Source organism: Podarcis filfolensis, assembly GCF_964270895.1.
Source record: "Podarcis filfolensis genome assembly, chromosome: 3".
In the NCBI taxonomy this organism is placed as follows: domain Eukaryota; kingdom Metazoa; phylum Chordata; class Lepidosauria; order Squamata; family Lacertidae; genus Podarcis; species Podarcis filfolensis.
The window spans coordinates 84,738,948-84,753,404 of record NC_139606.1 but is presented as its reverse complement, the minus strand read 5'-3'; the positions used below and the strand labels follow the sequence as shown (position 1 = coordinate 84,753,404).

Sequence of the window (14,457 nt, the reverse complement as noted above, 5' to 3'; positions counted from 1 at the left end):
ACGCACGAACCTGGCAGCTCAGACATGACCAGAATGGGGAAAGATGGAGATGCTAGCGCAGCATGCAGGCACCACAGAGCCGAAGAGCATTTGCTCCTTTCTGCTTGGCAAAGAAACCCTGACAGGCCCGATCGGTCTGGATCCAGATCTGAACACAAAGCCACTGGGTCTGCCTTGATGCTCTTGTTGCGCATTTCTGTGCTGCTTCCCTGCTGTTGCGCTCTGTTTGCCACCAAGCCTTGACAGCTCCCCCAACCTCAGCAGGGCTCTTAATGTCATTTCAAGGACTGGCCATTGGAGGCTGAAGCTAACTAGCTTGGCTCATTGTTGTCCTTTCTTTGGGTTGCAAAGCTTTGGCACAGGAGAGCTCATTTGTATGTCATTATGATGCATTCAAACCCTACTAGCTTGTTCCTTTCAGAGCTTCAATCCCAAATTAGAAAATAAAAATGTGTGCTTTGCACACAGGGACCTTTTGTCACTACCTCTTGCCTTCCATGCCAATGTGTCCCTGTAGTTTGCTTATGCCACATTTGCAGCATAAGGCCTGACTGGAAAAAGACACTCTGAAACAATAAGGGACAGGCATCTGTGCCTAAATGTGTGCCATACAGACTCCTAGATGGTCTCAGTCCCTGAGCCAGCAGTGGAAAATTGGGATGCTTACAGATGACTTGTTTAGTGAGCATCATTCTGATTTGTTTGCCTGGATGTTACATGATGCTGCGTCAAGCAAGTGTATTCTAATGTATATCCCCATCACTTTCTTTATTGCAAAATGGCTGATCTTTTGGGGGCAGCTGGTTTGTTGTGCAAGACCTCCAGATCAACTTTAATTGCCCAACCTGAATTTGCTGGTGTGTTATAGAATCCCACCTGAGAATAGCGGCCATCTGGAAGTGCTCATTTGGACATATCAAGAATCACAAACAGTGGGTTTTCCCCGCCAAGCATTTCCTGAGTTTGGAAACTCCCAGGTCTAAGATCCACCTCTCATTCTTTTTTCATTTGGCACCTTGATGAACTCCAGCTTTTGTTTTGGACCCCATCCCACTCTTATCCTTATAAGATGGGGCTTCTACAGGCTGAGCAAGGTGACTGAAGAGACATTGCCAGAGGGATGTTAATACAGATAACATAAATCTGCAGCTCCACTCAGAAGTTAAGTCTTGTTGAATTCAGTGGGGCTTGCTCACAGGTCCGTGGGTTTAGGATTGCATCCTACGTTTCCAGCAGGCTGCTACAGCATCCATTCAGCAGCGCCACCTTTCACCCTGGCTGAGTGAGCTGGCAGGCCTTAGGAAGGGGCAGTTCCCCCACCACCACTACTTTGGGATTGCTCAGGTCCTCTTTTTAATAGCTACCCTATACTAATTGTTCTCTGAATGATGATCGGACATAGTAAAAACAGTATTAAATCACAATTCCACACAGATACAAACAGCAGCACTAACAAAACAATCGCATGAGAAAGTAAAATATAACACATATCATAAAACCAGCCATTAGGAGCATGGAATTTAAAATAAAAAGGCATTGGCATCAAATGGCATTAAAGTGAGCGCCAGACGAAGTTCTCCTGGGAGGGCACTCCATAAGCAAGGGGCCACTGCTGAGAAGGCTTTCAGGGGTGAGTCAAGAAAGCATATGGAAGGGAGGGTGTGAGTGCAGAGGAGGTGCATCATTGCACAGATGCCATGTGGATGGCAGAGGAAGCCTGAGGCCTGGGGAAAGCCCACCCCCCTCTTTTTGGGCAATTTCACCCGCAGGGTGCTCATGCTCTTTCAGATGAATCTCTACAGCAATTGACGGGGAGTATTTCAATCAGAAACCCATCTCCTTTAAGGACTGCTTTGGGGGATGAGCTGGAAAAGCAACCAGCAATCTGCTTCCTGAGGTGGAACAATAATGGGGCCAAGGAATCCTGTTGGAGAAAGAGCAAGCAAATCCCTCAAACACAGCCTGGAGCAGGGAAAACAACAGTACAGCCTCTTGAAGTGCCAGCCAATTCCACTCTCAGGCTCTCTACAATAATAACAACTCTGCCTCCTACTCTACTCTCCCCTGACAATCAGCTAGTGAGGAAACATTATCTTATCCGTGAACTGGATTCTAAACCACGGTAGATGGAGCCCGCTGAACTCTATGTACTTGTGTCTGTGTATATTACTTTGCTCCCCTCTGATTAACTGGTTTGGTACAGAGCCGTTTGAACGCTCTAGCATTGCAATAGCATCACGAGGAATCAAAAGCACATACCAGAATGGCCTTGTCTATGTATGCACTGATAAGGTCTGGCTACCATATATGTGTGGAGAGAACTTAATGAATCCAAATAAATGCCTTTAACACACGGGCCTACAGGCTGCTCTGGTAAAAACAGACTTGCACAATTCGTGACCTCCTCTTTCACTCAAGCCAAATGCAATTCACTAGCTGTTGTCAAGCCTGTCCCCTAGCCCATTTTTGCAGACTCGTTCAGGCAGCAAAGCTAGGATGGTTACTTAGGCTGCACCTTTACCTATGTCAATTCAGAAGTCCTGTTAAATTTAATGGGGTTTACTCACAGGAACATGGGGTTAGGACTGCAGCAGGCTGCTATCGCATAGTGGCAGCAATTCTATCAGGCTGAAGCAGGAAAAGAGAAGCAGGCCCACGCCATCGGCCATATTGAGTTGCCAGCTCCTTTTAGTTCCTCCTCTCACTGAACTGTTTCCATCCCAGTGGGCTGTTATAAGACCTATGCATCTTTAGAACTGTTGCCTGAATCTGCTTTTTAAACTCTCCCTCCCCATCTTTTTTTCTTCTTGTGTTTTGGTTTTTAGATTGCAACCCTGGGAGCAGAAAGGAAGTTTCCCCCCCTTTTAAAAAAAAATATGGGAGCCTTTTCTGCTGAAGAGTGGATTAAAAATGCTTTTATTAAATTAATTAATGTCAACTGAGCAGCATTCTATCACTGTAATTACTTGGAGAGGGCAGGTGAACAGACGATAGCAAGAAGAAAAAACGTCAGGCCTAGGGTGACAATTGCTTCCTTGCAGAAGCGTGGGCCTTGGGAGGTGGCCCAGCAATCCCTACCCCTGGTGCCAGCCCAGTGCAGAAGCCTGTTTACTACCATCCTACAAAGCAAGCAAAACAAAACAATGAATGAGCAATACAAAACAGCAAAACAAGTAATAGAAAACCATGAATCTGAAACAATCCCCCCCCCCAGCTCTCCTACCCACTAGATAAGTCACTGCAGGCCTTTTAAATCATTCTTTGGGCTTTGCCTGAACTCCCCGAGTTTGGTCCCAGTGGGGTACAGGAGATGAGCAATGCCTTGGGTGTGTTCTGTATTGAATTCAGGGTCTTCTTTGGTTGTCCCAAAGGCCAGCCAATGGTTTGGAAGGAAACTCCTCCAGGAGAAAGATTATCACCCATCATTTATCAGCCTTTGCTAACCTGGTGCCCTCCAGATGCTTGTCACCATGACACCCAGAAGTCCCAGCAGGCACACCCATGCCAGGACAGGCCAGCTGCAGAAATGATGCAAACTATTTTTGAATAGGATGCGATGCCAAGTCGCCATGTCTTGTTTTCCCTTACGCTTTCAAAACCAGTTTCCAGTTCTCCTCGTTTGTGCCGTAGCAAGCCGCAGCAGCCGCAGCAGTGTGCTTAGCCTGGTAAATAATGCATACAGTCCTCACTGCTATGCAGACAGACAAAGGCAGGTAGTGTATCAAAGAGTAATATTGTACTGCAAATTGCAGTGTAATAGCAGTAATTTAGTGCCCTGTAGGTGATCAGGGATTCAGAAAGTACCGTAGCCCTATGATCTGTGCTGACTGGCAAGGTGACTGGAGGCATAGCGTGGAGTTTGACCTTTGGATTGTCTCCAACCTAAGCGAAGCCATAAAAAATTCACAAGACCATGCTGTCTCCCAGAAAATGGGTGGTGGGACAGATAAATAGGTTTTTAGTTAGCATACTCATATGGATAAAGTGAGAGGATGAGATAGGGAGGATCCACACAGCATACAATGCACATTCTATATCCATCATCTCCCAGTGTATTGATCTATTTATGCCCATGCAGCTTATTCTAGTAAGTGCACAGAGATAATAGAAAGAAGAATTGCTCAAGAATCAAGTTAGTTAGATAAGGGCTGGGCCTAGAGTGGCTGGAGGTTTGTCTAGATTATTTCCTATTACTTGCAGGCTTGACTGAGAAGAGAGTTTTTCCATTAGGGCTCTGGCAGGGTGCTAGCTGGGGGATTTTCTCAATTAATTTCACAAGCAGGCATATGGATAATGATCTGTCAGTGTGCATGTGGGTGGTGGAGGTGAAATTTCAGCCTGCCATGGCTTCATGGACTGGAGGGCATTAACATTCTTCGCCAGGTTCCCATTTTCCAGCACGTTTGTCGCTGTTGATCATTCTGGTAGTAGTCATCCTGAGCTGGAGAAATGATATCAGGAGAAATATGCTATTTTCAGGCTCCCTACTAACTTCTTGATCAGAGGCAGCTGGAAGCGCCGAGCCATGCGTTCCCATGGAGCTCAGCAAAGAGACCTGGAAGGATGTAATCACTCGGCCCATTTAGGAAATACAAAACTACCCTGGGTTTGCAAAAAGCTGTCACTTTGCATTTGCAGAGGGGGCTTTGGTATGCAGAAGCCCCTTCTGGTTCTCCAACTTGCCCTACTCCTCTCACACCACACCAAGGCTTCTTCCACCAAAAGCAGGGGAGGTGTCACGCTGATTCCTGGACTGTATCACTTCAAGTGCAAACCTCAGATTTCAATGCTTCTTGGTGGGGGAGGCGGGGTGGGGTGAGGAATCCTGCATATCCAAAACTAGTGTTATCAGGCACAAGCCTAGGCTATAACTTTTCTTTGTGACATCTGTTTTTTCTACCTGCGGGAATATTAATAATAAACAAGATTTCATATGGAGGGGCATTCATTTAGCCAGCCTGCTGCCTAAAGCAGCAATGTCCGGGAACAGTTTTATCACTTGCTGTTCATGGGATCCACATATGAGAGGGCCTGGCATAGAGAGAAGGAACTGGTAGTTGATTATTTTTGCATAAATTGGACAAGGGTTGCTATGCTGGATTTTTGGCAAGGAAGAAGCACAACTGATCACTGCTTCGTGTTCATCCATTTGATTCACAAAAGTCTGAGATGGGTGGAAGCTTTTATGTGGCTTTCGTGGATTTTACTTCAGTATTTGACTTAATAGACAGTGCCAGTGGTCATTTGTGGGAGAATTAATCACATACCAATATAGGTAACCTTATTCACATACTTGATTGCAGACACCAAGCTGTTTCTTTTATTAGACAGACCATTTGTCCTTGCTTCTATGAAGCAAGGAAGGCTTGAGACTGGCAAATTGAAACTCCCTTGCTTATCTGGTCATCCTCATCCTATTTGGTATATATTATACATATATTAGGTATATTTTCTGCACTTTAGTATATAGCCGAAGTCATTCAAACAGCTCAGTCCTAAACATGTTTATTCAGAGTTAATTGTGCAGAAGATTGCAGCCTAAGAAAAACATTTTCCCGCATTTGCAATTCACATGAAAATCCCTCACTGAACAAAACGTACATGCCACACCAGCAATGGTTTTCATATACACCATACTTTTAAAATATGTGACATCCCCCAAATAATTCTGGGAACTGTAGCTGACCTCTCACAGAACTACAATTTCCAGAACCCTCCATGAACTATAGTTCCCAGATTTCTTTGGAGGAAAACATGTGCTTTCAGTGTATGGTGTGTACTCTGCGGCTCATGAACAATGTTCAGAGGTGACATAAGGGTCTTCCTGGACACACAATCATAGAATTGTGGGGTTGGAAGGGATCCTGATGATCATCTAGTCCAACCCCTGCAATGCAGGGATTTGCACCTGTACCTTACGGGGACTGAACCTGCAACCCTGGCGCTTGTGAAGTTGTTACTCATCTGTTCTGGAGGATCCAGAGGCTCCCCTCCAGAAGGCACATCTGTAGTGAATATGCAGCGCCCACAGACGAGTCCCAGACAAAAACAGAAGCATATTCATCATACGCCCATACTTCTGATTCCTTAAATTGTCCCCCTCCTAACATGATGTGTGTCCCACTTCCACTGAAATACAAGGACGGCCATCCCTGCCATGTATCTTTTTTAGAAGCTTTCAGTCCTCACCACATTCCAAACATGCAAGAGACAAAACCTCATCAAAATGAGAAGTGTGTGTTGACAAGCGTGATGAGCATCAGCCCTGGCTGTGGAAACACGTCTTAAGAGAATTGCTCATTTCGTGGAACCAGGCAGCCTTGTGGTGGGTGTACTGATTAATTTAATTCTAATTAATTCTGTAATCTCAAGCTGTTTCGGAAATCTGTGCATAGCTGTCAAGGTGGAAGCATGGAAGGTGACACAGAGACAAACCAGGGACTGAGTTCATGGGGCTTCTGTATATTTATGTCACTTGGAGAGGACATCAAGAGCAGCGCCATCCAGCCTGCAGGACTCTGATAGCGTTTTCTGCCATTCCCATACTCGTTGGACACACTGAATGCGCATAGCCCTGGGCAAGCCATATTGGGAATGCAACTGTATTTTACTTAATGCCTCCCAAGACTTAATAATCAGTGATCAGACTCTTTCCTGGACCTAAATGGCTAGGGCTAGCTGGCCGCAGGCGAGATTACAGGAGGAAAGCAGAAGCGGAAGAGCACACAAACACAAAACAGTTATGAGAACAGGGGATTGTAGTGCAGAAAGATAATTACAGCATCTGCCCTGAACTGACTGAAATGCTCCACCTACCCTGTTGGCTTGGTGGCAAGGATTCACACACACACACACTCCTGCCTGTGGCGCAGGTCTCATTTTTGGTCCCCTGTCACTTGAAAATTGGCAGTATCTTTTGTTCTTCATTTGGTCTTCCTGGAGGAGTCACAGCTAAGAGCTGAAGAATGGCCGTATTTCTTCCTTGATGGCCCATCTCCAGTCTTCTGTCACATTGAATGTTTCAGCCTCTGACCCCTGGGCATTCTCCCAGCTACCTGGCTGCATTGCGATTACCTGGACGCCAGCTGTCTATCAAGACCCACCTGGGTCAGAAATTCTTAAAAGGAAACTGTTGCCATACCATCCCTTGTCCCCCACCTCACTGGACTGTCAAGGCTTCTACTTTACACTTCAGGAGACCCAAAGCTGATTGCAAGCAGCTGCAGGAGGAAAGATAGGCTCGGACTAAACTGTTTTAATTTTTTTGAAACAACCTTCTGCCCCCTCCATTCGTCCTGTTATTTCAGTTTAACTCTTAATAAACTTCACAATTTTGGAGTTTTGTGTGCATTTCTACCAGATCCAAAGGGAATTTGAATGTGCAGACCATTAGGTGTTACACTACATGTGGGTATAATTGTTCTTGTTTTTATTTTGATTATGTATTCTGTATTTTGATTACGTATTCTGTGTTTTTATATTGTGATTTTATCCTGTGAACTGTCCTGAGACCTGCGGGTATAGGGCAGTATACAAATTTTAATAATAATAATATTTTTTTTTTAAAAAGCACCACCACAAAATAGTTTCTCAGCCCTTATTTTTTTTTAAAAAAGGGGGGGTACTCTGAGCATGTGTAATTTCATGTTTTAAGTTCACTTAAATCATAGCATCATCATGACTCCAGAAATAAACAAAAAGAAAGTTTGCTTCAGCTGGGTTGGGCCCAATTTTAATAGTAGATCCACTAAAAATGATAAGACATGACTAACTTAGGACCATTAATTCTGACAGGTGTGTACTCTTGAATACAACTCTTAGGAATTAGCACCATTTTATATTAGTAAAAGGCAATATGTATTTAAAGTAAAAAAATAAAAAAAATAAACTTCTATAACAATGTGCATGCCTGACCAGCTGATCCATGAATAGAATTGAAGAAAGGATTCTACAGTGACCAGTGTCAGTCCTAGTAAGCCTCAGACAGACCCAAATGCTGGTGTCAGACCTGTTTGCTGCTGCCCTCATAAACTACTGTTCTCTGGGTAGTCATTTGGAGGGCCTCCAGACTCTAAGGCCCAGGGCTTTGAGCCAAAGTTCCAACTCTATCAACACCACTGCAAAGACCAGGCGGAATATTGGCTTTGTAAAAAACCATATAAAGGGCAATAAAAACCATCCCATCACACATCCTTCTGCTCACCCCTCTTCTCACTCAGATCTATTTATACAGCTTCCACTACCTGTATTAAAACACCAGCCACTGGAAGGCTGTTGCCAATGCACAGAGGATATTTAGTCATTTTTCATGTCGTATATATATACATTTTTAAATACAGGATTTGCAGCCCTTGCGCACCACAAAATTGTAAGCTATTATTCAAGAATCAAGACAGAAAGAGGCAAGTATTCCCCAGCACCAAAACAGCAACAATCACCTATACACCTCCACCACGTATTTATTTACTAGTATGTCATGGAATGAACAGTAACTTGAATAACTTTGAAAAACACATTTCAACAACAGGAGCCATGTTATCCCCAGGCAAAGGGCAAAGGTTCCACTTTGGGGCTGACCTGGAAAGAATTGGTCTAGATGAACAAAGTGTTTGCTGACTCCTAAAGAGGCAGTGACAGAAACAACCAAATTAGACCATTAATCATTTCTACAGCTGTAGAAGCAGTCCCTTTTAGAATTGTTGCAACACAGGAAGGAGTACAAGAGAGTCCTGCTCTTCTCATTCCCACCCCATCCCAAGATAGGACACAATGGCTGCAATCCTATACACACACGAGTGAGTCCCACTGAACTTGGGGTTTACTTTTGAACATACATGTATAGGATTGCACTGTAAAGTGTGTGTGTGTGTGTGTGTGTGTGTGTGTGTGTGTTTTACAAGGGATGGTAGGGGAGTTCTCCGTCACCCTTGAATCAATATGTACTTTTCTAAGGCAGAAATTTTGTTCTGCAGGATTGATGGATATTTCGTCCTATCGAAAGCCATGACAGATGGGCTGCATTCAAACCTCTATGCATTTTTAAATTGCATTTACACTCAGCTAAACAAACAAAAATAGTGTCTGAAGCAAAACTGTATTTCTTTTTATGCCCCTCTCTGCATACTATGCTTCAAAAACACCACTGGGAGCCTCAGCTGGGTTTTAGATTTGAACCTGCTGCGTTCCCCCAAAATGCATTTTCTTTTAGCCCAGCTTTTGCTAGATTGAGAAAATGCTACAGATTTTCCCATTATTTATTAACCAAAAACAAATCAGAAATGGGAAACCCTGGATCTAATCCATGTAGTGAGTTCTCTGCCACTATTCTGCAATCTTTCAGCCCCATCTTATGCATGTTGCCAGAAGTCTTCCTGAATTTAATGGGACTTACTCCCAGGGACGCCTGCACAGGACCACAGCCTCCAGCTGCTTTCAGATTGTAGAAACATCATACTTCAAATCATGAACTTGGTTCAGACAGACCTTAATCCCAGGCAAGGTTGCAAAGGTTCATGGAAGAAAAACTACATGAAATGGCACACATAATGCAAGAAGAATACTGTGGCACCTAGCATTCATGTAGCAAGCATATTTCAAGTACACAGAGTGCATCATCCTAGCAGCCCTTACAACAACCCTATAAGTCTTATAGTATAAGGTAATATTATTATTTCCATGCTGCTTATAGGGAGATAAGACCAAGAGAACAGCTGGCAGATCTAGGCCTACCTAGCAAATTCAAGGTTAAAGTGAGCTTTGAAGCAAAGACTACTTGGTTCACTGCTCATACCCTGAGCCACTACACTTGTCACCACCACCACAGTCCACTATTGTCTGGCAACCCAAATTCAGGGGGTTTGGTTCAAGGACCTCCAGGTGCTGCTGACTTGAATAAAATTGGACTTAGTCATTCATTTATTTAGAGGTTTCTATACCGTTCTTCACAAAAAAATGGTAATGGGGTGGTTTACAAAAAAAAAGAAAGATAATAAAACATACTGTAATACCTACTAAGCAAAACAATTCTCATAACACAAAAAAGGCTAGCCTCTAGTGAGCACATTTAACATGGGAATAACCAGGAGAGCTTCTTCCTCAAATCTTAATACATGGGCAGGTTGGTAAGGGAAAATACATATAGGTTCAAAGCCGCACACATTGGAGGGTGTTCACATGAGCACTCTCTCACAATCAATGTGTACTTGAGCTCCTTTCTCACTAATGCTGAACAGAAGGTGGAAATCCTGCCCCCCCCCATGCATTCACTGAACATCTGGTGGGATTCAATACGAACACTCCTTGTCCAACCCCTTAAATCTGGCCTCTGCCATGAATTCACTGGTGGCTTTAGGAAAGCCACTCTTCCTCAGGCTCATCCCCCAAAATGAAGATAACGATACCCGCCTAACAGGGTTGTTATAAGGATGGCAATGATACAATAGCCAGAACCGGCCCAATATATTTTTTCTCCCCAGCCCCTACGATTGCAGCTCCAGCCACCTAGGCTTAGACTTTACAAAAGTCTATGTGGGAACAAAGTTTCAAACATCATTCAATGCAGGTTTTAAAAGCTCTAACTAGAGAGTCCAAACGAGCAAAATGAAAAAATAAAAATACTCCTTTCTTGCAAAAAAGTCTCCCAAAAGGCAGAATTGCTGTGGAAAAGGAAGAGCCCCAGCAGTGCAGCCTGATGGGCAATGGAGCTCCTCGCTCTCAGTTCTAGAATATTCTTGAAACAACAGTACTGTAATAATTAAAAACACTCACATATTTATTTTAAGTATGCTCCTCTCTTCTTATAGATTTGAGTGACCCTCTAGGTAATAACAACAAGAATGTAAGGGGGACTCACCCTTTGAAATAACTTGGTAGGCCAGGGCTGTCCTGAATCCCTTTCCTGCAGCTCTTACGTCAAAATGGCTTCCAAAGGCCACCATTCCTCCCCACCCATCTGCGCACAAGAGCTTGAAAGCATTGAACCTCCTTAAAGTTCTAATTAAGCCATAGGGGTTACATAGGTACAGGTTTTGCTTAAAGCAGAACAGCAAGCCCTAATGACAAGCAAGCCCTAAATGACAAGACTAGAAGAGAAAGCGAGCTGCATTTAAACCTGCATTTGTTTCCCCCCAAATCCAAACAGAATTAAAAGGGTGGGTGGCTATTATGTTTATGGGCGGGGTGGAATTTGTGAGGGCTGGGAGAAATTTCCCCATATTTTATATGTTTAAAAAATGTCCTGCTTTGGTAGGAGAGAATACATTTGGTGCTGTGGCTCGCTGTTACTTGTTCAGTGCAGAGATCTATAGAGGGGAACAGAAACAGAACAAAAAGAGAGACTAAGGTTCAAATAAGATGTGACATTAAATGCATTGTTCCATTTCACATGCAGGTTTTTAAAAATGCAAACAGCTGCAGTAGCGGTGGTAGGAATTATAATGATTGGGACTGCAGCAGCCATAGAGTTTTCCTGCTAGCCTTTGAGGAAAATTCCTCTTCTGAAGGCAGTGTTGGCTTTAGGGAGTAACCCCCCCCCCCATCAATACTACACCTTTAGAAGAGGGCTTTTCCTCAGGACCACAGCAGAGGAGAAAGAGGTTAACTCTTCCTGCTTCTTGCCTGCTGCAATGCTAAACATCTTCAGTTTCCTCTGATACGGTTTTGCATTTTTGAAGTGAACTCCTGAGTCCTGCCTAGTTTGGCCCTAGGGGAAGAAAAGGGGAGGCAAAGAGACCCTGTAAGGTGGAGAAACGGAGAAGAGTCAGGTGGGGTAACATACAGGGTAGAGAGGTCTGTGATGCTGTAGAGATGAGAAAAGAGTACTATAGATGAACAGAGAAATGGAGTCAGAAATACAGAGAAAGGAAAAAGAATTTTTTTTAAAAGGAGGTGTAGGGAGACCTATGAACTGGGGAAAGAGTAAAAGGGAGTAACAGATGAAGAGCACACATAACTGTGGCTACAGAGAGGGAAAAAATAAAGGAATGAAGGAGGCTGACAGAAACATTGGTGCAGAGAAAAATAAATGGACTAAAAAAAACCCCTAAGCACTTCGTTGAAAATGTGACACTGTCCCAGTAGTGATATAGCACTGTGGCCCTTTTGAATTAATAAACACGTAAAAGTGGCCCTCAAAGTGATTTGTGCATCCTTCTTTTAAGTGTTGTTAATAAGAGCTACATTTCAGTATCATCCCTCCTTGTTAAATTTCAAGCCACTTATCAATTCACTTTGCCTAAACACCTCTTCATTTTCTGTACCCTAAGCAGTATGGTTGCCTTCATCTTCCTTTCAGGTTGCTTTGCCACCCTCCGCTATAACACAGATGACTATGTTCCACCCAAGAACACAAAATAGTTGTATTTCAGTAGCAGCTTGTGTTGTTTTGGATAGATTTCACAGCCTTACCCAAAGGTGCCTCCTTGTCTAGTTTAATTATAAGACTAATAATTTTGGGTGTTTTCTAGCTGCTTGAAATTATAAGAAATATGCTATAAGTTGGTGGGGAGTTTGGTTTTCTTGTAAAAAAATACTCTGTTTAGAATTCTGCTTTTCTTGTACTTAGGATGGGAAAGATGCATGCTGTGCATACTAAAGGCTCAGAAGCAAAAAAGATGATGATGAAGAAGCTGCTAAAATCAGAGTTTTAATGCAGTCTTGTGAGCTTGTGCTTTTAGAACATCTGGAGTTTTAGTCATTAGCATTTTTTATTATTTGCTCCATTCACCTTGCCGCAATTATTGTTAAGGAACCTAATATTATTGGTAGTTCAGCAACCACTTCAGTTATGGGTCTTGGTAAAAGTGGTATCCATCTTGATGATTAATAATTGAACACTACATGATGTCAACCATCTCTCTCCATATCTATGCTGCTGTTCTCCAGCTACATGATTAAAAAAAATGGATTGATGAAGTTAGCTGTCTTAATTGGCTTCTAAACTTGCTGGAACCAGGGATTAAAGAGATCTGGCACCCACAAACCCCTAACACTATGATTTTTCCCAAAGAATCCTGGGAACTGTAGTATGTTTAGGGTACTGGGAATGGTAAATATGTGAGAAAACTACACTTCCCATATATTTTGGGGAGAAGTCATGTGCTTTAAACGTGTGTTGATTGCATTTTAAATATATGGTGTGGATCTGCCCCACTAGGGACCATAAAAGCATCCCTCAACACCTCACAATTGTTTTTAAAAGGATACGACACAACCGCATCCTCAAAATATTTTGCATTTTTCCGTTCTGACATTTAAAAAAACGTGGATTCAGCACCTTACGGTGCAAAAATTAAGACTTGTTAAAATACAAATCTAATCCTTTAGAATGTATGGAAGTGAGAGCTGGACCATAAAGAAGGCTGATCGCCGAAGAATTGATGCTTTTGAATTATGGTGCTGGAGGAGACTCTTTTGAGAGTCCCATGGACAGCAAGAAGATCAAACGTATCCATTCTTAAGGAAATCAGCCCTGAGTGCTCACTGGAAGGACAGATCGTGAAGCTGAGGCTCCAATACTTTGGCCACCTCATGAGAAGAGAAGACTCCCTGGAAAAGACCCTGATGTTGGGAAAGATTGAGGGCACAAGAAGGGGACGACAGAGGACAAAATGGATGGACAGTGTTCTCGAAGCTACCAGCGTGAGTTTGACCAAACTGCGGGAGGCAGTGGAAGACAGGAGTGCCTGGCGTGCTCTGGTCCATGGGGTCACGAAGAGTCGGACACAACTAAACGACTAAGCAACAACAAGAACAACAACAACAATCCTTTAGAAATGCACCTTCCAAATCTCAGTCACCCTTCCAAATGTGACCCCCCCCCCCACAAAAACGAACAAAAAGCAAGCTGTGGTGCAAAACTTTATATTCGAGACACAAACCCTCATGACGTGTATCATACTTGGGAAGCAGATTGTGGTAGTTTTAGTATGCAGATCCTTCCAATCACATTCCACTTCTGCAAAGTCCCTTTATTGATCATATTATAGGACATAAAACTGTGCTACCGAGTTAAAGATGAGCCCAACACCGTATTTAGTAACACATTATAGATGCTATTTTTTGTATGAAGGAGTGAGCCTGTTAAAAGATGAAAATCATTCTCGTTTCATGAGATAAAAGGAATGCCGGAGGGCGTAGGAAGTGGTGATATAAAGCCATCCATGCCATGCCCTCCCTCCCCCAGTAGTGAATTCGTCTTATTCGGGGTATTAAACTGCGGCAGCATCTATCAGTCGTCGAAACGCAACGCTGCGTAACATCTCCAAGCCCTACCCCTAACTTTTGACTCGGCGGCTCTTCTGCCAGCCAGAAACCTTAGACACGGAAAGCCTCTCTTTAAGCCACGTCTCCCACTAAACCAGAATTGCTTTGCCCTTCTCAAACATGGCGGCGTGCACGTGCGCGATGGAAAGCGGAGAGAAAGGACCGGAATACCCGGGGCAAAGATGGCTGAGGAGG

The 14,457-nt window shown here is 43.5% G+C and overlaps 1 long non-coding RNA gene across 1 annotated transcript; it reads right to left on the bottom strand.

The window, feature by feature from the left end:
• Positions 1–10,036: 10,036 nt before the first annotated feature.
• On the bottom strand, positions 10,037–14,365 carry LOC310758409. The gene is made up of 3 exons (XR_014545748.1): positions 13,872–14,365; positions 11,549–11,690; positions 10,037–11,300 (listed from the first exon to the last, which is right to left on the bottom strand). It is a non-coding gene; the product is annotated as an uncharacterized lncRNA (long non-coding RNA).
• Positions 14,366–14,457: the final 92 nt, after the last annotated feature.